At 39.2% G+C, this 27,683-nt stretch overlaps 1 protein-coding gene across 1 annotated transcript in view; it reads left to right on the forward strand.

Annotated features, from left to right (window-relative positions):
• The window catches only part of IL9 (interleukin 9), a 35,896-nt gene that overhangs the window by 4,933 nt on the left and 3,280 nt on the right, over positions 1-27,683 (forward strand). Inside the window, exon 2 of the transcript XR_005989001.1 lies at positions 26,202-26,271. The gene's annotated coding sequence lies outside the window, so the exon portion shown is untranslated. The remainder of the gene's footprint in view (positions 1-26,201; positions 26,272-27,683) is intronic.

Here is a 27,683-nt window from a genome sequence, read left to right on the forward strand (position 1 = left end):
CAATATGCTAAAATTTTGTTTAGAATTTCTGCATCTATGTTCATGGGGTGAAGATATTGGTTTATAATTTTCTTTTCTTCTAATATCCTTGGCAGAGTTTGATATCAAGTAATGATGGTTTCATAGAACAAGTTGGGAAGTACTTCCTCTTCTTCAGTATTCTGGAAGAGTGTAAAATGTGTAAAAATGGTATCATTTATTCATTAAATGCTTGGTAGAATTAGCTAACAAAGTCATCTGGGACTGAAGTTTCTCTTGTGGGAAGGCTTTTATCTACAAATTCAGTTATCTACTTTAGTAGATATACTCAGGTTATCTATTCTTTCTTGAATGAGCATTGGAAGTTTGTGTCTTTTAAGAAATTTCTCCACTTGATCTAAGTGGTTAAATTGACTGACATAACATTGTTCATAATATTATCCTATCACCCTTTTTGTGTCTATAAGGATGTCACCTCTCTCATCCCTTATATTGGTATACTCTTAAACTCATCAGTCAGGCTAAGCGATTATCAATTTTATTGATCTCTAGGAAACAGCTTTGTTTCACTAATTTCCAGAATTATTTTTTCTGTTTTATATTTCACTGATTTCAGTTCTGATCTTTATTTTTTCTCTTTTGTTCGCATTGGATTTAATTTGATATTTTTCTAGTTTCTTAAGGTAGAAGCAAAGTACATTGATTTGAGATATTTTCTTCTATTCTAAATGGGGTTTAGTGCTTCAAGTGTTCCCCTAAATACTCCTTCAGGGGCCTATTACTGATACCTAATTTCAGGGAGTCTACTAAATTGAGTCTGGGTTCCTTCTCTTTTCCTAGATAGGAGCCTATAACAATTGGGGGCACTTGTAGGCTTCATATCTCTTATGTCTTGAAAGTTCTCATTTTATGTATTGTGTACTTTGGTGGGGGGCAGTATTTTCACAGAGGGTAAATCTATTCCCTGTTTCTCTATCTTGGTTGGAATGAGAGGTTGCCTTATACTTTGTAATGGTTGAATGAGAAGTTCCCTTTAAATGGAAACATCACAAGTCCTATAACTATTGCTGGGCATTTAGTTTTTGCAATTATGAAGTAGGCTGTGAAGATGATACATCTTGCATTTCTGTGAATATTACTGAAGAACATTTATAGACATGGAATTGCTGATTAAAACATTTTAGGTTTTGGGTGGCTCAGCAGTTGAGTGTCTGCCTTCGGCCCAGGGCGTGATCCTGGAGACCCGGGTTCGAGTCCCACATCGGGCTCCCTCCATGGAGCTTGCTTCTCCCTCTGCCTGTGCCTCTGCCTCTCTCTCTGTGTGTGTCTCTCTTGAGTAAATAAATAAATCTTTAAAAAAATAATAAATAAATAAAACATTTTAGGTTTTGATATGGCAATATCTAAAATAGTGTTGGTTTGATAAATGTGATATATACTTCATTTCAAACTAAGGATCACAGAATTTAAAAATTATTTTTAAATATTTCATAAATATTTAAATTTATTTTAAAAATTAGTAACTTTTTTAAAGACACCACCTCTGTATAGTCAGTTTGTCATGCTTTCAGCAAATAGTGATGCTGATTGTTTGAATCAGGATAGTCTAGGTTATTCTGCAGGCACACACAACTGCAAATCACAGATTTAACACAACAAAGGTTTATTTCTCAGTTATACTACATTTCTCTCAAAATTCAGCTGAAAGCTCTGGTCTGTTGTATTCATTCTGGAACCAAGGATAATGGAGCAGTTATTAGCTAGAAAGTTGTCCGTGTTTTAGAGAGGGAAAGAGAGAGTGGAATGAATACACTGCAACTTTTGCTTCTACCCAAATGCTAATTCCATTCTCCGTGGCAAAAACTAGACAGAATGGCCATACCTACCCTTAAGGGGGTAGAAAATGCAATCCTACCACATGCTGGAAGGAGAAACCTGGAATATTTGAGAATACCCATAACGACTGCAACATCAGTGCAATGATATCACATTATGCCACCAAAATTTCATCAAAAATATTCTCAAGCGGGCAGCCCTGGTGGTGCAGCGGTTTAGTGCCGCCTGCAGCCCGGGGTTTGATCCTGGGGACCCTGGATTGAGTCCCACATCAGGCTCCCTGCATGGAGCTTGCTCCTCCCTTCTGTGTCTCTATGAATAAATAAATAAAATCATTAAAAAAAATATTATCAAGCATGAAATGATATCTTAATTGGGAGGGGGGAGGTTATATAAATTTTGGAGGGGGGCAGTTCCTAAAACTGCAGTCACTCCTGACACCAACAGCAGATACTAGGGATCTTTAAGACCACCCTCAGATTGATAATTCACTATAAAGACCCGCAGAACTCCTTGAAAGCTGTTATACTCACGGTTATGATTTTTTTACAATGAAAGGATACAGACTGAAGTCAGTGAAGAAAAGATATGTATGGGGCAGAGTCCAAGAGAGTTCCAGATGTGAGCCACCAGTTGTCATCTTCCAGTGGAGTCATGGACAGTACTAACTTCTCCTGGCAACAATGTATGACAGTGTGTACGGAGTATTGCCAAGCAAGGAAGCTCATCTGAGCCTTGGTGTCCAGAGTTTTTGCTGGGGCTTGGTCACACAGACACGGTTGACTGCCTACCTATGTGGCTGACTTTCAGCCACCAGCCCCTCCAGAGGTTGAGATGATACCTCCTGGCCCAAAGCCCTCACTATAAATCACATTGTTAGACTATTTGGTGTGACCCAAAGCCCCAAATAAACAGATACTCTTGTCAGACAGAACATTTCAAGGACTTAGATCATAACACAGGAGCTCAGGGTAAAGATCAGGCCTCTCTTTGGGTAAGGATAATTCTTTTTTTTTTTTTTTTAAGATTTTATTTATTTGAGAAAGAAAGCACGCATAAGCTGGGGGAGAGGCAGAGAGAGAAGCAGACTCTCCACTGAGCAGGGAGGCCAATTTGGGGCTCAATCGCAGGACCCTAGAATCATGATCTGAACTGAAAGCAGACGCTTAACCAACTGAGTCACCCAGGCATTCTTGGGTAAGGATAATTCTTGACTATAGAGAGTTAAATCATATTTGATTCAACATGATTTCAGAACTCTATGATGAAATTGCCTATGTATTCTACTGGAAAGAAACATGGCTTTGAATTGTATCAGTAATATTTGCTACCTAATATAAAGTATTTATATTAGTAATATATATTATATATATTAGTAATATATATAATATATAATATTTATATTAGTATTTATTTTTGACAGTGTGACAGGAAAAAAAATTCCATATTTGCCTTAATGTATAAACTGTCAACTCGCCAGAGAAAAATTCAGGTACATTTCCCACTTTTTTCCTCTTGCACATTGCCAAATACAATATCTACAAAAAAAGATACTCTAAAATTTGCTATGTTACAGTTTGTCCCAGTTGACTTCTACATTTAAATATGCTCTGAGTATCTATCCTGCCTTTTTTTTTAAGAATTTGGTTTTTAATATTTAAAAAGATATATAGTCTATTTTCTAAACATTCTAAATATTTTCTAAAGATTCAGCTTTTACTTCATATTCTTTTAGAATAAGTTTTGCCAAAGGAAAGGAGACATTTAACTTTACAAAAACCTTAGGGCAATTCATTTTAAATCACAAATGCCAGCTAGTGTGTCTCTAAATGTGGATGAACTTGCTGCTGTTTGCACTGTGTTCAGACATAGTATGAAGTCCCTGTAAATAGGAGGAATTATGAAATAAGCATTTCTAAATGGGTCAGGGTTAGTCACCACTAACAACATTGATTCTAAGCCATCACCCTGTTTTGGAGACTGAAAAAAACCAAGAGGATTGCGTGGATCTCAAGTTTTCATTAACATCACATTCTATTCAGTGTGAAGTAGCTTTGACTTATACACTTTCATGGACCTGAACTTTTCATTTCTTAAAGCAAAGAAGGAAAATTATTTTTAACCTGTTGCTTTTCACTAAGACTTTTTTAGTCAAGGCTTTACAATGCAGACTCTTTAAAATGAAACACTGAATCAACTTTGTAGATTACTTAGTTTTAGAAGCTGTAACTCAAGTAAAAAATTTTGCAAATACATTTTATTTTAAAAAGAAGCAAATGGGAGTGCCTTGATGGCTCAGTCAGTTAAGTGCCCGACCTTTGACCTTAGCTCAGGTCTTGCTCTCAGGTTCCTGAGTTTGAGCCCTGAGTTGAGCTCAGGCAAGGAGCCAACTTTAAAAAAAAAAAAAAAAAGCGAATGTATTTATTTTCTTGTTTAACTAAACATATCATGTAAATACTTTGTCAATCTAGAGATTATTTTTTTGCAGTTGTTTTATTTATGAAAGGCAAACCGTTAGTATTAATTTGATTGTCAGCACAATTCTGGAATTACTAAGAGAACCAGGGACAGTCATTCTAAATCATTTAATAAAAGCAGGTTAGTAGGTCACTTTTTACAGCTGTTATAGTGATCAGCTACTTCTGAGGGCATTTCAAAAAGGAGTCATTAATAAAAATGAAAATTTTTAGTTTTTTGAACAAAAGGAACATTCTAACAATGAGCTATTTTTCATATAAAAAAACGTAAACTCTTTGAAGATACAGATTTAAATTTCCTCATGTGTAGCAAGTTTTCTGTGTTACTTCAAAATCTTTGAAAAATGACCTATCTTATAATTGAAAGTTAAGTACATACCAATTTAATTCGACTTACTGGTCTTAGAAAGAAAATGCTCCAGTGTTTTTGTAATGATTATCATTCACTAACATAAAGAATATGCTGTATTGCCAGTCAATTACAATGAGATCATAAAGCAGAACTGTCAGAAGAAATAGAAAACAATACTATCGTATTTAATAGAAGTAATATTTAAAATGCCACAGGATAGCAATAAACTGCCTGCAAACACACTAACCAAGTACCCAAACAGAAATAGGGCAGCTCTTTGTTACCAAATTATAAAGGCGACACAGAAAAGCAGGCTCACAAACATGAGCAAGGTTTGCCAATCAACAAATATGATGACCAATCCAGGACAGGGAACGGTGCAAAACAACAAACCATGAGTCACACAGTGATCTGTGCAACATACCCAGGTGCTTACAACCATAAAGAAACTCACACCACCGCTGCACACATACACACATCCCTACAGTGAGGCTGTTTGACAGTGGTGGTAATTCCATTTATTACAACATTAGAAATTAAAACAGAGCACAGCACATCTGATTTTTTCCATTTCCCTGTTTGGACTCCCTGTACTGAGTAAAAGTATAAAGCTCAACATTTACAGGGAGAGTTACACCTTCCAATCTATCATATGAGTATTCTTATTTAGCCTTCCAAAAATAGGATGAGCTATGCAAAACATGTATAAATAAAAATCTAAGTAAAACCACTTTCTTGACCACATGTCTTTCAAGTACTTTCCAGTATGGAATCTAAGATGGGATTTGGGGAAAAGCCCAGTCTTTTGAGAATGCACAAAGTTCTAGATTTAAGGGGAATGACTTTCCTCCCCAAGGAGGGAGCAGATCTCATGTGTGAGAGTGGGAGCTGTTTTCTTCCCACAGTGATGATTCACAGAATATGAGAATATGTATCCCTTTGGGTTGAATCATAGTAAGTGTGTATTTAGATCCCCAAATCCTTATTAAGCATCTTTGCCCTTATGTTTCATAAAAGAGGTTTTTTCCTCAGAGAAAATTTTGTTACTCATTTTTCTTTATCAACATCACACCTTCTTACCTTTAGGGAGCTTTTCAAATCTTTGAGAGGAAATCACGACACCGTCCACTATTGAATGAAGTGTGTTTCATTAAGAGCAAATTGCTGTTGAGTCATATCCTGAAAGTGAGTCGTTACTTTTAGCAGGATAATTATACAGGTGCTTCAGAAGAGAACCCAGTCAAACTCTTATTAGATTGATGTGTTTCCCTTAGGAACAGATGTTTCATTTTCAATCCAGAAAAATTCACAAATATGAAACTTGTAGAATGACATATACAGGTTGCTTTTAACAAATGGTGTTGATGATATGCATTTAGTCATTGACTCCTAAATATAATTTAGTTGCATTTCCTTAAATTAACTACAGGCATACCTTGGAAATAGTATAGGTTCAGTTCTGGACTACAGTGATAAAACAAAATTAAGTCAAATGAATTTTTTGGTTTCTCAGGGCAAGTTATCGAGGACACTGAAAAAATGGGGCTCACAAACCTGAACATAAAGGTTTGCCATTAATGATGATGGTACCTAATCCAGGACAGAGAACAGTACAAGAGATCAAATGGTGAGCCACACAAGCATCTGTGCAACACAGCTAGGCATTCACCACAATGTTCGCTACTGCTTACATTGTTTAAAAGTTATACTAAAAAAATAAATAAATAAATAAAAAATAAAAGTTATACTTACACTATATTAAGTGTGTAACAGCCTGATGTCTAAAAAATGTACATGTCTTAATTTAAAATACCTTATTGCTAAAAAATGCTCACCATCATGACTGAGCTTTTGGTGAGTTGCCATCTTTTTGCTGGTGAAGAGTCTTGCCTCCATGCTGGATGGCTGCTGAATAATCAGGGCAGTCGTTGCTGAAGGTTGGGAGGTGAATGGCAATTTCTTAAAATAGGGCAACAGTGTTATTTGCCACATTGATAGACTCTTCTTTTCATGAACAATTTCTTTGCAGCATTCTATGCTGTATTTTGATAGTATTTAACTCACAGCAGAACTTTTTTCAATATTGGGGTCAGTCCTCTCAAACCCTTCTACTGCTTTATCAGCTGAGTTTCTATAGTATTCTAATCCTTTCTTTCATTTCAATAATCTCCACAGCATCATCACCATGGATAGATTCTATCTCAAGAAACTACTTTCTTTCCACATTCATGAGAAGCAACTTTTCATTCATTTAAGTTTTACCATCATATTGCAACAATTCAGTCACATTTTCACTCTCCACTTCTATTTCTACCACATCTGCAGTGGTTTTCTCCACTGAAGTCTAGAAACCCTCAAAGTCATCCAACTTCTTCCAAACTCCTGTGCATGTTGAGAGTTTAATCTCTTCCCATGAATTACTAATATTATTAATGGCATTTGGAATAGTGAATACTTTCCAGAAGGTTTTCAATTTGCTTTGCCCAGATCCATCAGAGGAATCATTATCTATGGTAGCTAAAGAATTTTTTAAAGAATAATATTTGAAAGCCAAAATGACTCTGATCCGTGGGCTGCAGACTAGATCTTGTGTGCTCAGGCACACTGTCAATGAATAGTAATATTTTGAAAGGAATCTTTCTTTTCCAAGAAGTATGTCTCAACAGAAGGTTTAAAATATTCAGTGAGCCATGTGGTAAACAGGTATACTCTCATCTAGGCTTTATTGTTCCATTTAGAGATTATAGGCAGAGTACATTTGGCATCTTTCTTGAGGGCTATAGGATTTTTGGAGTGGTAAATGAGCATTAGCTTCAACTTAATCAACAGCTGCATTAGTCCCTAACAAGATAGTCAGCCTGTCCTTTAAAGCCAGGCATTCACTTCTCCTCTCTAGCTATAAAAGTCCTAGATGGCATCTTTTTTCCTAACAAAAGGCTATTTTAGCTATGTTGGAAACCTGCTGTTTGGTGAATGATCTTAGCTAGATCTTCTGGATAACTTGCTGCAGCTTCTCCATCAGCACTTGTTGCTTCCCTTTACACTTTTATGTTCTGGAGATGGTGTCTTTCCTTAAACCTATAGTGAACCAACCTCTGTCAGCTTCAAACTTTTCTTCTGCAGCTTCCTCACTTCTCTCAGCCTTCAAAGAACTGAAGAGTGAGGGCCTTGCTCTGTGGTAGGCTTTGGCTTAAGGGAATGCTCTGGCTGGTTTTTGATTTTCTATCCAGGCCAATAAAGCTTTCTCCATATTAGCAGTAAGCCTGTTTTGCTTTCATATCAATTTTTTATGCAGTGGAGTAGCACTTTTAATTTCCTTTAGGAACTTTTCCTTTGCATTCATAATTTGGCTATTTGATGTAAGAGGCCTAGTTTTTTTGCCTCTCTGATTTTTCAATATGCCTTTCTCACAAAGCTTAATCATTTCTAGTATTTGATTTAAAGTAAGAGATTTGCGGGCAGCCCGGGTGGCTTAGCAGTTTAGTGCCAGTCTTCAGCCCAGAGCATGATCCTGGAGTCCTGGGATCGAGTCCCACATCGGGATCCCTGCATGGAGCCTGCTCCTCCCTCTGCCTGTGTCTCTGCCTCTCTCTCTCTCTCTCTCAAGAATAAATAAATAAAATCTTAAAAAAAAAAGTAAGAGATTTGTGACTTTTTTAACTTGAACATTTCAAGGCCATTACAGGGTTATTAATCGGCTTAATTTCAATATTGTTGTGCCTGAGGGAAGAGGGAGGCTCAAGAAGAGAGAGAGAGAGAGAGAGAGAGAGAGAGGGAAGCGGTCATTTGGTGGAGCAATCAGACCACACACATTTATCCATTAAGTCTGCCATGTTAGATGAGCACTGTTCATGACACCCCAAAACAATTACAATAATAATATCAAAGATCAATGATCATAGGTCCCCAAAACAAATATAATAATAATGAAAACATTTGAAATATTTCAAGTATTACCAACAAGTGAGAGACATGAAGTGAACAAATGCTGTTGGGAAAATGGAACCCATAGACTTGCTCGACACAGGGTTGCCACAAATCTTCAACTTGTAAAAACTAAAAAACAAAACAAAACAAAAAACCCTACAATATCTGCAGAGCCCAATAAAGTGAAGCAAATAAAACAAGGAATGCCTGTAACTAGAAAATTGTGCTAAAAACATTAATTAATAAACCTTAGAATTTCTTTTCCAACATTAATAGCATCTCTAGCACTTTTCCTAATTGTTCTCAGTATAGAACTAGAACATTATCCAATCAGAAAGGGTAGTGAATTTAACCATGAGGTCAATGGATTTGATCAAAGTTCCTTTTCACAAACTCAGATTCCCCTCTATTCAGGAAGTTATCTGAAACCTATTTTCAAGTAGCCTAAATTTACTTTGTTTGCTGTTATTCCATAGAAATATGTTGAGAATACTAATGACTTCTTCTAAGTTAGGCAGAAAAATATACCCACATGGTTTTTAAATCAAATGCTTCAACTTTTAAACTTCACTGTGCAGCCTCTTATAAACTAGGAAAAAATAATGGGAAGGCATCCCCAGTTAGATTTCTCTGACCAGATGACATCATATTACCCTATTCTTATAGTTTTAATTTGTCCAACTCCCAGCCTATAACACAGACACTTTTCTAGCAAGAGGACAATAATGGAAAATGAGCTTTCGAGTACACTGTTTAATTATCTCCTGTTCCATGGTGAAAGACTGTATACAATATCTAGTCTTTTCCCATTGCTCTGGCCATTCCACTCCTTGGCTGGTGCCGCATTATCTCCTTAAGCTCTCAGCATTAGGAACACCTGAACAGTGTTCAGGAACACTTCTGTCTGCCTCTGCTGATTCTCTGGGTGAAGTCATCCCTTCCTGTGGCTTTCAGCTCAATCTATATGTTACTGACTCCTAAATGTATATCTCCAGTCCTGACCTCTCTCTTGAACTCCAGACTTTTATATCCCATTCTCTGTTTAACTTTCCTCAAAGTGACTTCCAGGTCTTCTCTTTCAAAACCTGCTTCTTTGTGGTTTTCCCATCTCATTAAGTAGCAATACCATGTGTGGAATTGCTAAGACACACTTTGCAATCATCTTTGACTCCTGAATTTCCTTTCATATTCTATGTACAGTCTGTCAGTAAATCCTCTCAGTTCAACCTTCAAAATGTGTCCAGAATCTGAATACTTCTCACCACCTTTACTGCCACTATCCTGGTCCTAGCCACTATCATCTGGAAGATGCCATGGCCTCCTAACTGGCCTCCTTACCTCCACTCTTACTCCTACAATACAATCTTCACATACTAGCCAGAGTCATCCTGTTCAGAAGTTTGCTTATGTCACTCCTTTGCTCAAAACATCCAGTGGCATCCTTGCCCTCAAAGTAAAAGGCAACCTGTACAGCACCTATGAAAGTTCCCCTTAATCTGTTCTGCCTACGCATCTCTTTGACTTCACCTTCTTCTACTTGCTCCCTCCCTCCTTCCCTCTGCTCCAGTCACAGGGACCTCCTCTTCCCTGTTCCCCAAGCCCTCCAGGTACTCTCCTGTCTTGGGACCTTCATACTTACTTTTCTTTCTGTCTCAAATGCTCTTTCCAAAGGTATTGACAGGGCTTACTCCCTCTTCTCTTTCAGGACTTACTCAAATGTCACCCATTTTACTTTCTCACCAACAACTGTATGATATACTACATGCTTTGTTTATCTGTCACTTGCACTAAAACGTAAGCTCCAGGGAGGCAGAGATTTTTGCCTGTTTTGTTTTCTGGTGCATCTGCACAACCTAGAGTGGTGTTCAGCATGTAGCACATGCTTAGTGCATAATTGAATGAGTAAATACATATCTTGTTATCTTACATTATATTTTGTTCCAGTAGACAGAAGATGGATGGGTGTGGATGGACAGATAGATAAAATAAGCCTACAGATAGGCTGGTATGACCTGGCCACCATCATCCCCCAGGCCCTTTCCAGGAAAGGCAGCCCAAGCACCAATACAGAATTATAGACAGAAATCTCCCATTTTAGGCTAAGGACAGCATATAATCATCACACATTTTATATTTCTAAGAAATTAAGTATTAAATAACACCTTTCACTGGAACACCTTAAAACATGTTACCAAAAAGAAAAAAAGTAGCATAATTACATATACTTCTATATCTCTATTATACATCAGGTACTGGTAGGAGTCTTAGTGGATTCAAGATCTTTCAGCTTCTGACAACTTTGTACTGGAACAGAAAATGTAAGATGAGCCCAAGAAGTAGTTTGACATTTATAATACGTCACTTTAGTAGTTTGACATTTATAATACGTCACTTTCTAAGCTTTAGAAAGTCTATTACTGCCTGGCTTATTAGCATAAGAAAGAAGTGAAATGACATGTAGACTGTCAACAGAGTGCCATGGGAACTGTGGGCCAGTCAGTTACCTCAGCTAACCTCACTTGGTTCTTCCAGGCTATGTGGGTATGTCACAGTTGAACAAATTAGTCAGGGAAGGCTCTGAGAAGGAAGTAGGGCTCCCTCTTGGTGGTTAACCAAAAGTATTTTCCTGAGGTCAAAGTGTGAATGCCACATGAACTCTGTGTTGACCACACTTACAATGAAAAGACAGGTGTTCTTTATGAGACTGAGCCCCTACCAATTTGCCAGCTGCTTAGAGTGTGGCTTTGATTCCCTGGCCTCCTAATGGCCTGCCCCCCTCATACCTTCAATCCCTTCTTTACAAGGCCAGGACTTTCACTCTTCTTCCTTTTAAAACTGACATACAAGAAGGCCATTGATCACAGCTAAAACAAGCCACCTCTTGCTAGGTTGTTATATATCCTTTTGGAGAGATGTGAACCAGAAGCAAAGTGAATGTATCAGGAACCAGCAAGCCAGGCCCAGCCTCTGCATTAGGGGGCAGGATTTTGCCAATGCCCTGGAGATAAAGCCAAGCAAGACAGACACTCACGGCCCCTATACTTTGAGCATGTAGCTGCTCCATTTACTATAATTTTTAACTAACATTAAAGTTAATTAAAATTATTATCTCTGTCCATGGGTCTACAGTCTGAAGGAAATTCAATGGGCCTTAAGGCAGGTACTCACAGACTTTAGGAGGACCTCAGAAGTCACTTTATCTAACTTTCTCATTTTACAGATAAGGAAATTAAGGTTCCAAAGAGTTAACTGCTGGCCTGTGATCTCCTAAGTGCACATTCCATATCTTGATTTTGTGTGTGCTTGGAAATGACTGGACTGCATTTCTTGTAAAAGGTCCTGTAATTCAGCATAGTCATTCTGCACATCCTCTGAGACTGACACAGTAATATTTGACTGAGCTCATCAACCATGATGCTCTAAAAATGCCCATGTTCTAGTAATATAAATTTTACAATAAAAAGTTTTCACGTGGGACCCAGAAGGAACTAACTTGTCATCTGACTCTAAACTAGCCCCATGGCCATAGGCATAGATGGTAAATCAGTATTATGTGACTGACCGAAGAAAAAGCCTGGTGGTATGGAGAGGATGCTGGATCAGAGAAGGCAGATGTGAGTTTCAGCCCAGATTTTGTCATAAGTTAGCCATTTCACTTTGGGCAAGCACTTCATCTCTTTGAAATTTAGAAACCCTCCTATTAAGTATTCAAACTCATTGTCATCTGCTAGGACAGGGCAGTTAGATGAGCAAAGCAAATGGGCAATCATTTTGCTTTAAAGGTAAAATGCCTCTCTGGTTCAGTATCTCCTAACCTAGTAGAGACTTAGAGAAATCAACTGTCTGGAAAGGCTGAGTACATTTGTGCTATCCCAAGACTTTCTAGTTCCTTTCTTCGGCCAGAAAGTGGTACCTACTACCCTAGCAATGGAAATAGGTCCAAAGGATAGACATAGGACCAGAGCAGACCCAATCTAAGTTTTTCCCTCAGATTGGTATACAGATCTTAGGAAATAAAATTCCTTTTCTCTAGAGCTAATAACCTAGGATGATGCAAGCTTAAAGTTACAGTGACTCTTTCCCTTGGGCCCATGGCAGAGCCCATCTATTGGAGGGGACATGAGGCCAAAAAAGAGATAAACAGCTGAAAGACAGTGTTCCTGTTATACGGCCTAATAACCTGAATCCAGCCATGCCAGAAGATGCTTGAGTCAAAAAATTTTCTTTTTGCCTGAACTAGTTTTGGTTGGGTTTCTGTCACTTTTGATTAAAAGAATCCTCTCATTTTTTCAAATGAGGAAAGTAAGATTCATATGAAGGGAGTGATTGACTCAAGGTTACATGGGACACTGGTGACAATATTGGGACTTGAAATCAGGCCTATTTCCATTCCAATGCATTTCCTACTACACTGTTCTTTATATATACTGCCTTGTGAGTTATTCAACATTTTCTGAGTGATAGTACAGATCTTTTTTCATGTCATATTGCACCATGGCAAAATCCATTCATTCATTTGAACAAAAGATGGAGAATCATTTATTGAGGATTCTATGACACAAGAAGAGAGCTTAGACTAATTGACTTGTGTCTAGGTTAGGTCCAAATAAAAGATTCAGTTATGTCAGCATCAAAGGTAAAAATCATGTACTTGATTCTATTTTCCCCCCCAAATAGAACAATCTGCTTTGTTCTAGGCATGACAATAGGGTCTTCCATCAATGTGTTCATGTGTAGTTACCTCACAGTGGGCTTCATGCATAGGTGAAATCCAATAGGTACTGGAAGGAGAGAAGGAAGGAAGGGATACCAGAAGGAAGAGAAACAGGAAAGGCAAAGAGAAGTAGAGGGTGTTTCAAGCAAAAATTAACTGGTTTTCCTCTTGTTCAACAGAGCTTATATAATGTCTTATAGCGATCTTATGCTATGTCCGTGAAACCCAGTCTGCTATGCAACCTCTGCCTTTTCTGAATTGAACAGAAGAAACCTCAAGCTGGAGCCACAGAACATGAGTCTGTCTTAGTAGGACTGAATATCAGGAGCAAATGAAGTAACTAACAATAGTGACACTTGATCAATACCCTGATTGTAGCAGTTCCATGAACTGGTTACAACAGATTCAGTCATAATCAGTAATATTCATTTACAAAGGGCTATACCTTAGAGCAAACCATGTGAAAGTAGCTACCTCCTGGATTTAGTAACATGGTGAATCATGTTTTAGGAAACTTGAACACTTGATGATGAATAGATGTTAAGATTATTCTGTTTGAATTATTGTTTAGTGTGTGTTATCATTCTTTGTGATCAGAATTTTTAAACCACAAACAGGATATAGAGAAATGATAGGAAAAAAAAAAGTTTCAGTCAGAAAATAAGAGTATCATCAAAAGACTGTGTTTCTAAAAAAAAAAAAAAAAAAAAGACTGTGTTTCTCATGGCCTTGTAAAATTAATCCACCACTTTAAATCTTGCTCCTTCCTAGTTTTAAATTGAGTAATGGAAGGCAAAAGTTTCCACAGCATCATAATCATGCAAGCTGAGAGGTATCTTTTATATCATGCTATCTTTAGCTGAAATTTAAACACTATGAAAACCAAAGGGGGAGATATTTCACTATCACCCTGACTGAATTAGCAAAATAGAATATTGTATGAATTATTTATTAAAATAAAGTTTTCTTTAGGTAAGAAATGTTCAGTCTAATTTATATGGTAACCTTAGATGATTGAATCTCACGTATAAGGTGGTTTTATTGATCTTTCCATCAATAGTTTTCTATTCTATGCAGAGTAAATTATAGTAACTGTTTTTGGACTTTTGAAATGTTTGTAAAACTTAAGTATGAATTTTGTTAAGATTCTCTGATGGCACTGACATCAACGTTTGATGTCATTTATTACTGGAAAACTTATAATGTGAGTGCATGATTTGCCATCCAGCAAACTCTTCACTGGCTTCCGGTGTCTGTTCTTCCACACTTATGTCTGTAGAGCCACAATACTGTCTCTTGGGAAAATACTCAAACCTTAGCTTTGCTGGTCAGCAATTTGCAGTCCTTTTATGAGATGCCTACAATAGCACCACATGCAATTTTCACCACCGATTCTTTAATTCAAGGGTTTATTCAACCAAGACGTGCCATTCACTATTTGAGACTCTGAAAGCAGAGTTGTACCAGACAGAAATGGTCCCTACTTTGGGAGTTTTTTTTCTTGTGAGAGAGAGGAGAGACAAGGAACACATGAATGAATACATGAAAAAGAAGATTTAGGGGTTCATAATTACTATCAAGAAAGTAACACATGTAATACAATCGAGGGCATTGGAAGATGGCAATATGAATAGGGTCACATGGGAAAATCCTTACTGTGGAGGTGCCAGCTGAGCCCTTCCAGAGGAAAGGAGCACTCAGAGGAATCAAATGTTCCCCGGAGGTCAAGACTGAAACGGGATCCTAACCGGCACTCCAATCCTGACCCTGACCCTGCCACAAACCCTCAACTCTTCTTTCGAAGGACACTGAAGACAATAAATTAAAAAAATAATAATACCTTATCAAAAGGGCCCATGGTAACAAAACTTCATAAAATTATGTCACCATTCTTAATTAAGATGACACTCTATTCAGAGAATGCTGTGCTCTTTGAACCAAACTGAAACCCCATTGGGATGATTGAATTAATGAACAGTGGTGATTGGAGATCCCCCATTATTATTGAGAACTTTTAGAGGTACTCCACAGGATCCTTTGGTCTGCTTCTTATGAAACATCATGAGAAGTGGAGCAATGTTTCTTTCTTTGCTTTGCTTATCTTTTTTCTGAAATCAATTTGGAAAACACATTCTTTCAAACCAAAGCACATGGGTCTGTGGGTGGGGCCTCTGCTGGGAGCTCTGCCTGGTGTTCCCAGGTGCTCTGGAGACAGCACACCTGTAATAAGAGCTGGAGCCTGCTTTTCCACCAAATGGGCTGTGAAATAAACCCTTGAGGTGGGCATGATGCCCACATCCTTCTGCATCTACCCACCATTGTTCTGAATTCCTGGGGCCCACCTTCCCTACCCTGACCCTCACTTTGAGTCATCACTATGGCCATAGTAGGAATTTTGTTCACTTTCTCTATTCCATTTTACCTATTAACCAAACTGGATTATCTAGATGATGGAAATAGCATTTGAGTGTAGAGTTTTAACTATTTAATGGTCGGCCTCTGAGGCAGAATAATAATGCAAAGACAATGTGTTGAATTCCTCACTAGCTAAATGACCTTGGAGGTCTAAGTAAAATGGAAGGTTTGGGAATGGGTGGTGAGAAGCCTGGCCTCTCTAACTTGGGCTGGGTTTCTAGAACCTGTCACAAGCAGGAGCACAGCTTGTCATGATCGTGGGGAGAAAGACTGAACCAGGAACTAAAGAGAGAGTTATTTTGAATAATTCCATCCAAGGGAGCAGAATACAGAGGTAGAAACTGAAACAGAAGCCAATAGTTTGCATTTAGGGCCAACTCAATAGTTCACCAGACTAGGGGGTACACAGGAAGTAGATCCACTGTAGTCCCAAAGTGCTGCTATGTAGAGTATGTAGAGGCCTGTCTCCTTTGATATGGAGACCAGAGAGTGGCTCTGTGCTGGCTGATGGCCAACTTCCAAGACAAGGAGATCTGGCTCCTGAGATAAGTTGAAATTCCACCCAAGTAGCTCTCGGCACTGCTGCCTGCACTCACTATCCCTGTCCTCAACAAACTACTCAATCTCAGCTGCTAAAGAAAAAATATACATCTAAATTTGTCTTCTATTTTTGTTAAGGACAGAAAGAAATTGCACTGGCTTACAAAGGTTCCGTTGGAACCCATCACAGTTCAGATTATCTTTCTGAACAACTGTTCATATGTATCAGCAGAGCAAAATATTACCAGATAGGTAAAAATACTCAGCGGTTTAAATAGAACATTCAGAATGAATAACCCTGAGTAAAAAGACAAAAGATCTTCTCCCTCCCCTGTCTCCTCTGTATACCTTTTAAAAAATAATTCTTATTCTTTCATTGCATTGATAAAATGAGAGCAGACTATTATGGCAAGGAAGCATAACAATTCTTGAAGATAAAAAATATAATTGCAAAACTGAAAAGAAAAATAGAATCCTAGTAGCAGTATGTGCAATTAGCTTCTGTCTTGCCTTATAATCCCATACTCCCGTAAAAGGAATCAGTATTCTTTGGAGAAATGGCTGATTCCAGGACTGGCACACAAAAGAGACAACAGGGACCTGGAACATCCTGTAATGCCAGAAAGTAATATGCTCACAAAACAAAAACAGAAGAGCCACAGTAATGGGGTCAAAGGGACACAGGAGACAAATGAAACAGCTCCCAATGGCCAAAGCTGGAACACTCTGAGCAACCAAATAAATAAACAGTAATGGATTGCAACCCAAAATGTAAAATAAATACCCACAAGTCCATACTGATATAAATAAATAATTGAATAGATAAATAAATGGGAGACAGGTGTGCCACGCAGAATAATCCCAAATAATTTATGCAGATACTCAGCCCACAAGGAAGTGGAACATAACTCCCCACTCTGTATGTGTGGACTGTCTATAGGGCTTTCTTCCAAAGAGTACAGTATAGAAAGAGGGGAAAAGAGAAATCTACAGTGGAGAAATCTGACAAACTCTGTCTCCGCCAGATGATCAAGGTCAACATTGACAGGGATAAGTCATGTTGATGGATATTATTTTTGATATGATGTCATGAAAATGAAACTCGATTTCTGTGGTCTTCCTCCCTAACCTCAGTTTAAGCATGAGAAAAACACCAAGCAAATCCTAATGGAGGGACATTCTACAAAATGCCTAACCAGTACTCAAAACTGTCAAGGTCATCAAAAACAAAGAAAGTCTGAGAAACTGTCATAGCTACAAGGGTCCTAGAAATGACTAAATGTAATGAGGTGCTCTGGATGGGATCTTGGAACAGAAAAAGAACATAAAGAACTAAGAAAATCTGAATAAGGCATGGGCTTTCGTTAGAAATAAAGTGTCGACATTGATTCACTAATTGTAACAAATATATGTATATATGTAACAAATGTAAGCAGTTAACAAGAGGGAAAACTAGATGTGGGGTATATGAAAACTCTCTATAGTACATTCACAGTTGTCTTGTAAATCTTAAACTGTTCTAATAGAAAAACTTTATTAATGGGATGCATCGATGGCTCAGCGGTGAAGCTCTGCTTTCATGATCAGGGCGTAATCCTGGAGTTCAAGGATCGAGTCCCACGTCGGGCTCCCTATATGGAGCCTGTTTCTCTCTCTGCCTGTGTCTCTGCCTCCCTCTCTCTGTGTCTCTCATGGATAAATAAATAAAATCTTTTAAAAAATCAAAAAAGAATACAGAAAGACACTGGTAAAATATGATAGAGGGTAGTCTGCTTTTAGGGTCTGGCAGTGGGTGTCAGATTTTGAAGAAAGAGGAGCTGGATGGCTGTATCCAGGGTAGAAAAACTTCAGAAGAAGTGGAAGTTTCAGTGGAATTTTTAATTAATTTAGTCTTAGTGGAAAACGTAAAGGCCATTTTATGTGTCTTTGTAATTTGTATGTATCGCCTTTCTTCCTCATTTTTATAAAAAAAAAAAAAAAAAAAGGTGCAGGCAGCCCCAGTGGCTCAGTGGTTTAGTGCCACCTTTGGCCCAGGGTGTGATCCTGAGGACCCGGGATTGAGTCCCACGTCGAGCTTCCTGCATGGAGCCTGCTTCTCCTTCTGCCTGTGTCTCTGCCTCTCTCTCTCTCTCTCTCTCTCTCTGTGTCTCTCATTAATAAATAAATAAACCTTTAAAAAAAAAAGGTGCAAAGTGGGCTTGTTGCATACTTTTTGGAATGCATATTAAAATATTAATTGATGGGAAAAAAATCCTCGATACAGGTTTTGATTTTTTTTTTTTAATTTATTTATGATACAACAGATTGGGTTCCAGTAAGAAGGAAGGCAAGTACATAAAATGCTAATTTGGAAAGATAAGAAAAACCATACACAGAACTGATAAATAAAAGCCTAATTTGAATATCTGAAGATAATAAATATACAAATTCCTTACAAATTTTTTCAAAGAGAATACATGGGTAAAATGTACAATCTCACTACTCTGTTAGCGTAAATCTGGGATCCTTTTCTAGGAACATGCACATAAAAAATTAAGAAGTAGAAGAGATAAAAGAGCACTAAAATGAGAAAAACCAGAAAATTCCAAAAAGTTAATGTCCAAAAGCCATCAGATCCAGATTTTCCAGACAGGTTTATCAGAACTTAATTCATTCAACAATTTTTATTTCCATTTTCTGCTTAAGAGTCTGGAAAAACAGGGGTGCCTGAGGGGGCTCAGTTGGTTGTGCCTAGGAGCCTTGCTTTCTGTTTAAGGGCATGGTCTCAGGGTTGTGAGACCAAGCCCTAGGTGGGGCTCTGCGCTGAGCATGGAGCCTGCTCAGGATTCTCTCTCTTTCTCTCTCTCTCTCTCTTTCTCCCTCTCTCTCTGTCCCTCCCTCCATGCTCCCATGGATGTTCTCTCTCTCTCTCTCTCTCTCTCTCTCTCTTTCTCTCTCTCTCCTGTTCTCTTTCTCAAATAAATAAATAAATAAATAAAAACTTAAAAAAAAATCTGGAAAAATGGTCTAAGACCCCTGGCTGGTTGTTCCTACCCGTAAGCAGAGGTCCAGTCCTCAGTGGGGGTGGAAGGCCACAGTTTTCTGCAGGCCCAGGCTGAGTAGGCACAGAGGCCGCCACTCCCTCCAGACAAGCCTGCTGGATTGACGGGAATAGCAGTAAATTTGGTAGCTGGAGCAGTCTGTGTACCCTGAGGTTTCTCCAGATCAGATCAGCCCCTTTCAGCAGCAGCCTGCTCTTCCTTGTCAACCATCTCCTAGAAGCAGAAGTTGGGCATGACCCCACGCCAGAGCACTTGGGCAGTGGGGCTGCACAGGCACAGAACTGCCCTCGCCAGCACCCACCCCAGCACACCTGCTGAGAGAGTGCCCTCGTCACTGCAGGAGATGGCAGTGTCCGCAAACAGCACAGGAGAGTGTTACACAGAGGGATGGTAGGCAGATTAGCTAAGAGGCTTCCATGAGAGGCTGGTGGTCAGTACTAGGGCCAGTAAGCACCAGGAGGTTCCAGGACTAAGTGGCCAGCAACAGGTGTGGCTCCAGCGGCAGCAGCAAACTTCAGCATAGCCCACCAATCAGTATTCCTAGAGGATAGGACGCCAACATAAGCCAGGTTTCTAATGGCAACAATGGCATGAGCTGCCAGCAGAAACTTCTCCTGGGCTCTCTTCAGATTTATGACATAGATGCTTACTTTTCATTTTGCAAATGGACTGTTCCATTTGGAAGTCAAGGTTGGTGCCACTTAAGTGGGTTCCTGCTGCAAGGAATTTGAGGACTTCCTCCTCCTTCATCTGCAAGACATCAAGAGCTTCAGACGTTGTGAAAGTTTCCCTTTAAGTTATGATGGGTACTCTGAACAGTGCTGTATGGAGCCCTTTCTGGGTACCACAAAAAGGCTGGGAAATATTCCAATTGCTGTTCTTATTGCTGTGTCCTGGACACCGTTTTATCACTGAAAAATCCTTTGCTCTCCATGGAGGAGTAGGGAACAATGACAACAACAAAATTATCATACTATTTATACTCTTCCAGAGTAAAGAAAAAGATGGAAAGCTTCCTGATTTACACTAGAAGGGTAGGGTAACCCTGGCCAAAACCCTAACACAAATAAGGGGAAATTAAGAATGAACTCACTTACAAATGTAGATGGTATAGGTAATGTGTTAACCATTTCCCCTTCTGAAAGAGAATTTGGCCTTACCACCAATTTTTTTTAGCCTTTGTTCCCCTGAAAACCAAAGGAAGGTAAAACATCAACTAGGCCTGATTGGCAAAATGTATCTAGACTAGCAGGAGTCAAAATGATCTAAAAATTCCTCATGGGGACACCACAGCCTTGGGCTTCTGAATACAGGGGTCTTGGAAGCTACAACTATGAAGCTCTTTCAAGGGATATTGGCAACTTTGAGGCACAAGGCTTTTAAGCCAAGATCATGCCCATTCCCTCCAAATGAGAGTGTGCTTCACATCTGAGCCATCTCATCTAGAGAGCTCAATGAATAGGTCCTGGGTGACTGTAAGGACCACTCCCACTGAGAGGAGGAACTAATGCTATTGTCTTGGCAAGTAATGTTCCATCTACTCTTCAGGGGACATACAGACTAAGTGTAACGTATAATGGTCTTATGAGTCTAAAGGTTTAGATGAGCCTGTGGTTTTTTTTGAGTGTTTGAGTCTAAGAAGACCTCCCAGTGGGCAATAAAGATAAAAATCCTAAAGAATGGGATAGCAAATTGAATGCAGCTGCATTTTTTAATAAAGATTTTATTTATCTATTCATGAGAGACACACAGAGAGAGAGAGAGGCAGAGGGAGAAGCAGGCTCCATACAGGGAGCCCGAAGTGGGACTCGATCCCAGGTCTCCAGGATCACAACCCTGGCCGAAGGCAGCACGAAACCGCTGAGCCACCCGGGCTGCCCTGCATTTTTTTTTTAATGGTGATATAGTATGACCTTACATTCCAGGAATGTAAGGATGGCTTGACATTTGGAAATCCATTAAAATTATAGGAATTACTGAAAAGATAAAATTCATGACCCTGATGGAACTGAAAAGATATTTGATAAAATTCAGCTATCATTTCTAATAACTCAGTAAACTGGAAGTTCAAAACTCTTCCCTAATATAAAATCAATAGCAAGCATGATATTTAAACAGAAAGCACTGAAAGCATTCCCATTAAAATGAAGAAAATGGCAGCAATGCTTGCTACTACAAAAAGAAAAGAAGGAAAGAAAGAAAAAATTAAAAAAAGAAACAAGATACTTAAAAAAAAAAAGAAACAAGACACAGTAGTCTAAAGGAATTGATTATAGCATCAGGGATCAGCAAACTTGGACTGGCTGCCTATTTTTTCTTTGTTTGTTTGTTGCCTGTTTTTCTTTTAAGTAAAATTTTATTGGGACAGAGCCATACTCACTGATTTACATTATCTTTATAGCTACTTTCCTGCTACCACAAAAGAGTTCAAGAGTTGCAACAGAGACCACATGGCCTACAAAGTTCCAAATATTTACTATTTGGATAAGAAAAAGTTTAAAGAGGATCATTATTTTCAAATGAAAACATCCACTCAAGAAAAATCCAAAGAGAATCAGCTGAAAATAATTAGAATTAATAAGAGGTTTCAGTAGTTGGTGGGTATAAAATAAAGATATAAACGTTAATAAATCTGTTGTGTCAGATCGCATCATTTGGCCCTAATTACTCAGTCCTCACCATGGCCAAGTTCTTTGCCATGTGACTAACAGTTCAGTGTGCCCTCATCATGGGCAAGGTGACCTGCTTTGCTCACTGATCAGTTCTATGGCTTGCTTTGGCAGTGAGGTATCAGCAGAAGTAATATAAACAGAGGCTTGAGATGGAAATGAGCATTAGCCTTACTTCTGTTATTCTTCCTCCACTACCATGAGCATAATGTTTCTGGATTATCTCACTGGTCTTGTGTATGTGGGAGCTGAGATCCTCCAACCAATACAGCTGATATCTAGGGTCTATGTTCAGGCCTAAAACCATAGGTTGATAGACTGACTGCATTAAGTGGACTTAAAATCTAGTCTATATAGTTGGGTCAGTGGAAAGAAAGATTGTTATATGGCATAGCTGACAAAAGCACGGGCTCTGGGATCAGATATCCAGTTCAGGTTGCTAGGTGTGTAGTTAAGGCAACCCTCTTCACCTCTCTGAGGTTCAATTTCCTGAGCTTCAACATCTGTGAACTGGGGCTAATAAAGACTGCAGAAGCTGAGGGACATAATATATATGAAGTGTTTAGTATATTACTTTGCATATAGTCAGTGTTCAGCAAACTCTAGTACCTTCCCCAATGTGACCCTAAAAGGAATTCTCATCCTTTCTCAATTAGATGTTCGCCAATAAGCTATCCACTGCAAGAAGGGCAGGGTGGTGGGGGGAGGATTCCCCCACAGTCTCTACGAAACACAGGGGCATGTTTCAGCTAATAATAGGTTGTGTCAGTAGGAAAATGTAAAACTTGCACTTACAAGGATGACCTGGATTATTATTCACTGACGGTGAGGAGGAGCAGAAGTGGAAAAGAGAGGAATGGAGCCCAGATCTTGGAGCTCTGGAAATCGCATGGAAGCTAAGCTCGGAGCAGTAGACTGCAGGTCCATGGGACCCAGAATTTGTGTAGGAGGAATGTGACAGGAGAGGTGCAGAGCACCCACCTAGAAATCACCCCGCCTGAGCAAGAAGCCCCTATAGCGATAACAGTGCACCCAGTGGGGCCTGCCCCTTACAGTTGGTTGGGAAATAATACCTTAGAAATAACTATTTAAGAAATTAGTGCTTTAGGATTCTCATAACTAGTTATCTCTTGGTTGTTTAGAGGAAAAGGCAGAATGGGTTTTACTTAGAAATGTAGTGTCTTTTTTTTTGCCTGTCATTACATGCTGTGGCTTCCTAGAACAAACAACCTTTTTTGTTTTATTCCTAGAGAAATAATACATGACACATGGGTGTTTAATCACAAAATAAAAATGTCAAACTTTATCTTTGAAACAAAATAAATGGCTGAGTATTGTCTTTTCTCATTTATTGTAAAATATGCTATCTACACTAAATCTTGGTAAGCATCCCACTCTCCAATCTTCTTGATATTTAAAACAGGTGAGTAATTAATTTCAGAGCTCGGTGCATTTCCTCTGTAAGAAATCATTTGCTTACTCACAATATATCCTAGAACCTAAACCTCAAAAGCTGTAGACTTTGCTAGATAAATATCTGCTGTTGTAATGGTGTTTTAAACGCCAGAGCTGCATTTAAATATTCTTAATTCTTTTCATTTTTATAACTGAGTGGCTGAAAAGATAGAAAAGAATTGTAAAGAATATAGTCATCACACAACTCTCTCACCCTGTTTCTTCCTTTACAGAGTCGAAGTTCCCACACCTGACATGCTTTCTTTGTGTAGTGACTATGAGAACCAGAAAGGAGAAGAAATTAAAAAGTCCTCCAAAGTTCTGAAGGGACTGCCCTGCAGGAGGGTGTATTTTGTTGATTTAATATATATTAAATACATTTTTACAAAAGTAGTTATTCATTCACTTAACCAGCAATTTCTGAGCACTTAGTATATAGACCATGCCCTGGGAATACAATAATAAACCAGAGTCCAACATCATATCATTCTCACGGTACTCAAGCCCACCTGGAGGAATAGACGCAAGACAGGATCATGAAGATTGCCATGACTACTATAGTCAGAAAGAGCCTCATGGAGGAAGTGGCATTTGAGTTGAAGCTTGAAGGATAAGAACAGAACACACATGGTAGAGCTGAGGAAGAATATTCCAGGCAGAGCTTAGCAAGAACAAAGGCCTGGAGGCTGGAAATAGAAAGCAACCAATGTGACTGTAGGGTGGGTGGTAAGAGGGAGAGCAGAATATGAGCATAGTCTGAACCAGACCAGACTACATTTCCAAATGGAAACATGGTTCACATTTGAGGAAGCATCCCAAATTGAATTCCTCTATCCTTCCATGAGGTAAGGCTGAGTAATCTACCCCAGATTCCTGTGTGGGTGACTGTTAGTGGTCCATGGATGCTTGGAAAGTCTAGGTAATCTGCCCAAGGAGCATCGGTGTCCATTGATAGCATTTCTCTGCAACCATACTTGGAGATGGATACAAGGGTAGGTGACTCAAGATCAGCAGGTTGGGCCAGGATTTGACGCAGAGAGAAAGGAATGTTAGTTCATCTGCTTTTCTCCAGACTTCAATATGTGGGGCTTTTCCAATAAACCACCAGGACCTATTTGAGATACCTTGAATGGTAGGTACCTAGCTTTGCCAAAGGAAGACCTTTGGCTCATGGGGCAAGGAAGCTCACTCTATAGCCAGCTGCAGAAGATGATGGGCTTCTAGCACTTCAGAGAACCTGGCAGCTGATGATTCCAGGGCTTCCTCTGCTCTCCCCTCTGTAGTGAGGCCTGAGCTGAATAACTGGAAGAACAATTGGAAAATAGACACTCAGACCACCAACTCCTAGCTTGACATTTCCCAAGAGGGGAAGATCATAGAGGACATCTACTGAAAATGTGGAATGTGCTGTGTGAAGTATGCCAGGGGCAGGCCTCTCTCTGTAAAGGGCCAGACCATAAATATTTTAGGCTTTTCTCTTTTTTTCTTTATTAATTATTTTTAAATCAACCCTTTAAAAGGTTAAAAAGAATTTTTGGTTTGTAGGCCTTACAGTGGATCTGGCTAAGTGGGTTATAGTGGGTTGATATCTACACTGGGCTATATTGTCCCATCAAACATCAAACTTAAGCTCTGAGTAAGAATTTCTTTCAACCTTTACAAGAATCTTCTGAGGTAGGGCTTACATGACAACCCCAATCCTATCCCCATCCCCATCCTTATCTTACAGTTAGGAAATAAAAGGATGAGAGGCCAAGCAACTTGCCCAAGTCCATATAGGTAGAAAGTGATAGAAGATTGGAACCCAGGTGGTCTGACTTCATGGCTTAATTCCCAACAACTGCTAACCACTACACTCTCCTATCCCCCACTGGTAACTGAACATATGGCTTTGTACAAGCCCACTTTTTCTGGGTACAGCCTCCATCCATCTGTACACCAAGAGGGACAGCGTAGTGTTTTCCTCAGTGTGAGTGGTACACTTGAGGCTATGGGAAATAATTTCCACACCTCATACACACGGCATTAAATAGTATTGTTCTCCACAAAGAGTAGGTGATTGCTTTTTCAAGTCTCTTTTAGGTCTTCCAATGATATTAGAGAGAAAGGTTCATTTTGATGCTGGTAGATCTTTGAAGTTTCTCTAGCATGTGCCAATTTCCATTTTTAGAAGAGATTTCCATTTTTACGGAGCTTCAAGATGCAGGGTCCTCAGGAGGCAGTGGTAACTAACTAGAATTTAGTACCGCCATTGTATCCTCATTGTTACCTTCTATTTTTGCTCTCATTATTTTTCTTGCCTTTTATGATTATCTCTATTTATGTAAAATGTTGGTGTTGCTATTGCTGCGATTCTCTTGTCCATTCCTGCATAGTTACAAGATGGCCTCAGAAGCTCTTGCCATCACACCCACCCTCAAATTGCAATAAGAGGGTAAGGGCAGATCTCAGTTACTTTTGCCTCCTGTTACCAGAAAAGAAAATGAATTCTACAGGCATTGCATTGATCAGAACACATTGTGCGGCGACCTGTGGCAGTGCAGCAGGGAGAATGACGAAGTGGGTGTTTGGCTGGGTACATCGCCGCCCTGAACTAACCAGGGTTCTATCAGCAAGAAAAGGGCATCGCTACCAGACTCTGTAATAAAAGTCTTGCCATCAGCTGGCAGGCCTCTGTGACTTCTCCTTAGTATGTGCTGAGGACAGGTATGGAACTACAGAAAGATTTCGGGAAGTTGGCAGAAAGCCAATTTCATCTTATTTTGCTTGCTACCAAGATACCTCTCTTTCCCACAGTCTGCCACAACTCTGAAGGAACAACACACAACGAGAATGGCAATATTAGCAATGCGCTCCTACGGCACTGGTGAGAAAATCTTGAGTTTGTCCCACTGGTTAGTATGGCTCAAAGTGATAAACAACAGAATCCCCACTTTTCCAATCTCTAGTATGTAGACGATAAATTTTCTTAAGCACACACACCTCAGATACATGCCCCAGAAACCAGATTGGAAACCTTACAAAATCAGAGTTTTCCTTCTATTTCAAAAACCGCTTTCCACATTAATGGTTTGATTTGACAAGCATTTAGCAAAAGCTCACTGTTCCTCAGGCACCTGCCCATGTGCTGAGGATATAAAGGGGGAACTGGACCCATAGGGGGTGTATATCCTGGTGGGAGAGGCAAACAAAAAACACACAGGGAAGGACAGCAGATTATGAGCTGAACCTGGGAGCCAGACTTCTGGGCTTTAAAATGAATTTTGTTGCTTCCTGGCTGTGTGGCCTTAGGCAAATTACTTGCATCTCTGTGCCTCAGCTTCCCCATCTATAACATAATGAGGGTCGATCAGAGTACCTGTCTCATAGGACTATAGTGAGACAATTTTCTGGCTCATAATGATAAGAATAGCCTCATCAAATGGCCAGGAAGCTAAGATATAGACAGTGTCTTAAAAATAAAAAATGGGTTCAGGTCATGATCTCAGGGTCCTGAGACTGAGCCCCACTTCAGGCTCCAGCAGGGAATCTGCTGGAGATTCTCTTACCCTCTGCCCTTCCTCTGCTCTCTCTCGGGCGTGTTACCACTCTCTCTCTCAAATAAATAAATAAATAAATAAATAAATCCTTAAAAAATAAAATATAAAAAATGAGGATGACATTTAGTATCTGGCTGTATGTACTGCATGGCTTAATTCCCAGCAACTGCTTAAAATGGTGAATGGTACGCAGTAAGTGCTCAATAAATGTTAGCTGCTACCCCATTTCAAGCCCTGAGTTTTGACTGGATGCTGTGCAGTGCTACATAATTTCCCTAAAGACACTAAGGAATCCTCCAGGCCAATTTTAATTGACACTGTTGCCATATTCTTTCTCCTTCAGACACCTGTTTAAAGGAATATTTGCATAAAGATGCATTTGTATGAGGTGGAGAATCTGGCCCCAGGCATGAAAAACACTGCTAAGATTTGGGAATGAAATATAGTAAGATGAAGGTTGCAATGCTTCACGGAGCTCAAGCGCTGAAGAGTGCAAAAAGCCTGAGAGTGCAGCTCCCTGGCATGATATCTCTTTCTTCCGCCCCCTCCTGGCCCATTCATTAGAATACCTGTGACTGGCTATTTTATCAGCATTTCCAATAAAGTAAAAAGGGGGAAAATACAGATCTGAGCTTTCATGGAAAGTATTCTAACTCTCACAACTAGAATATCTGCCTTAAAAAAATATGGTTTTAAGATCTTTAACTTTTCCTTCGGCATCTCAGTACCCAACTGTTTG

The sequence above is a fragment of the Vulpes lagopus genome, chromosome 7 (genome assembly GCF_018345385.1).
Source record: "Vulpes lagopus strain Blue_001 chromosome 7, ASM1834538v1, whole genome shotgun sequence".
In the NCBI taxonomy this organism is placed as follows: domain Eukaryota; kingdom Metazoa; phylum Chordata; class Mammalia; order Carnivora; family Canidae; genus Vulpes; species Vulpes lagopus.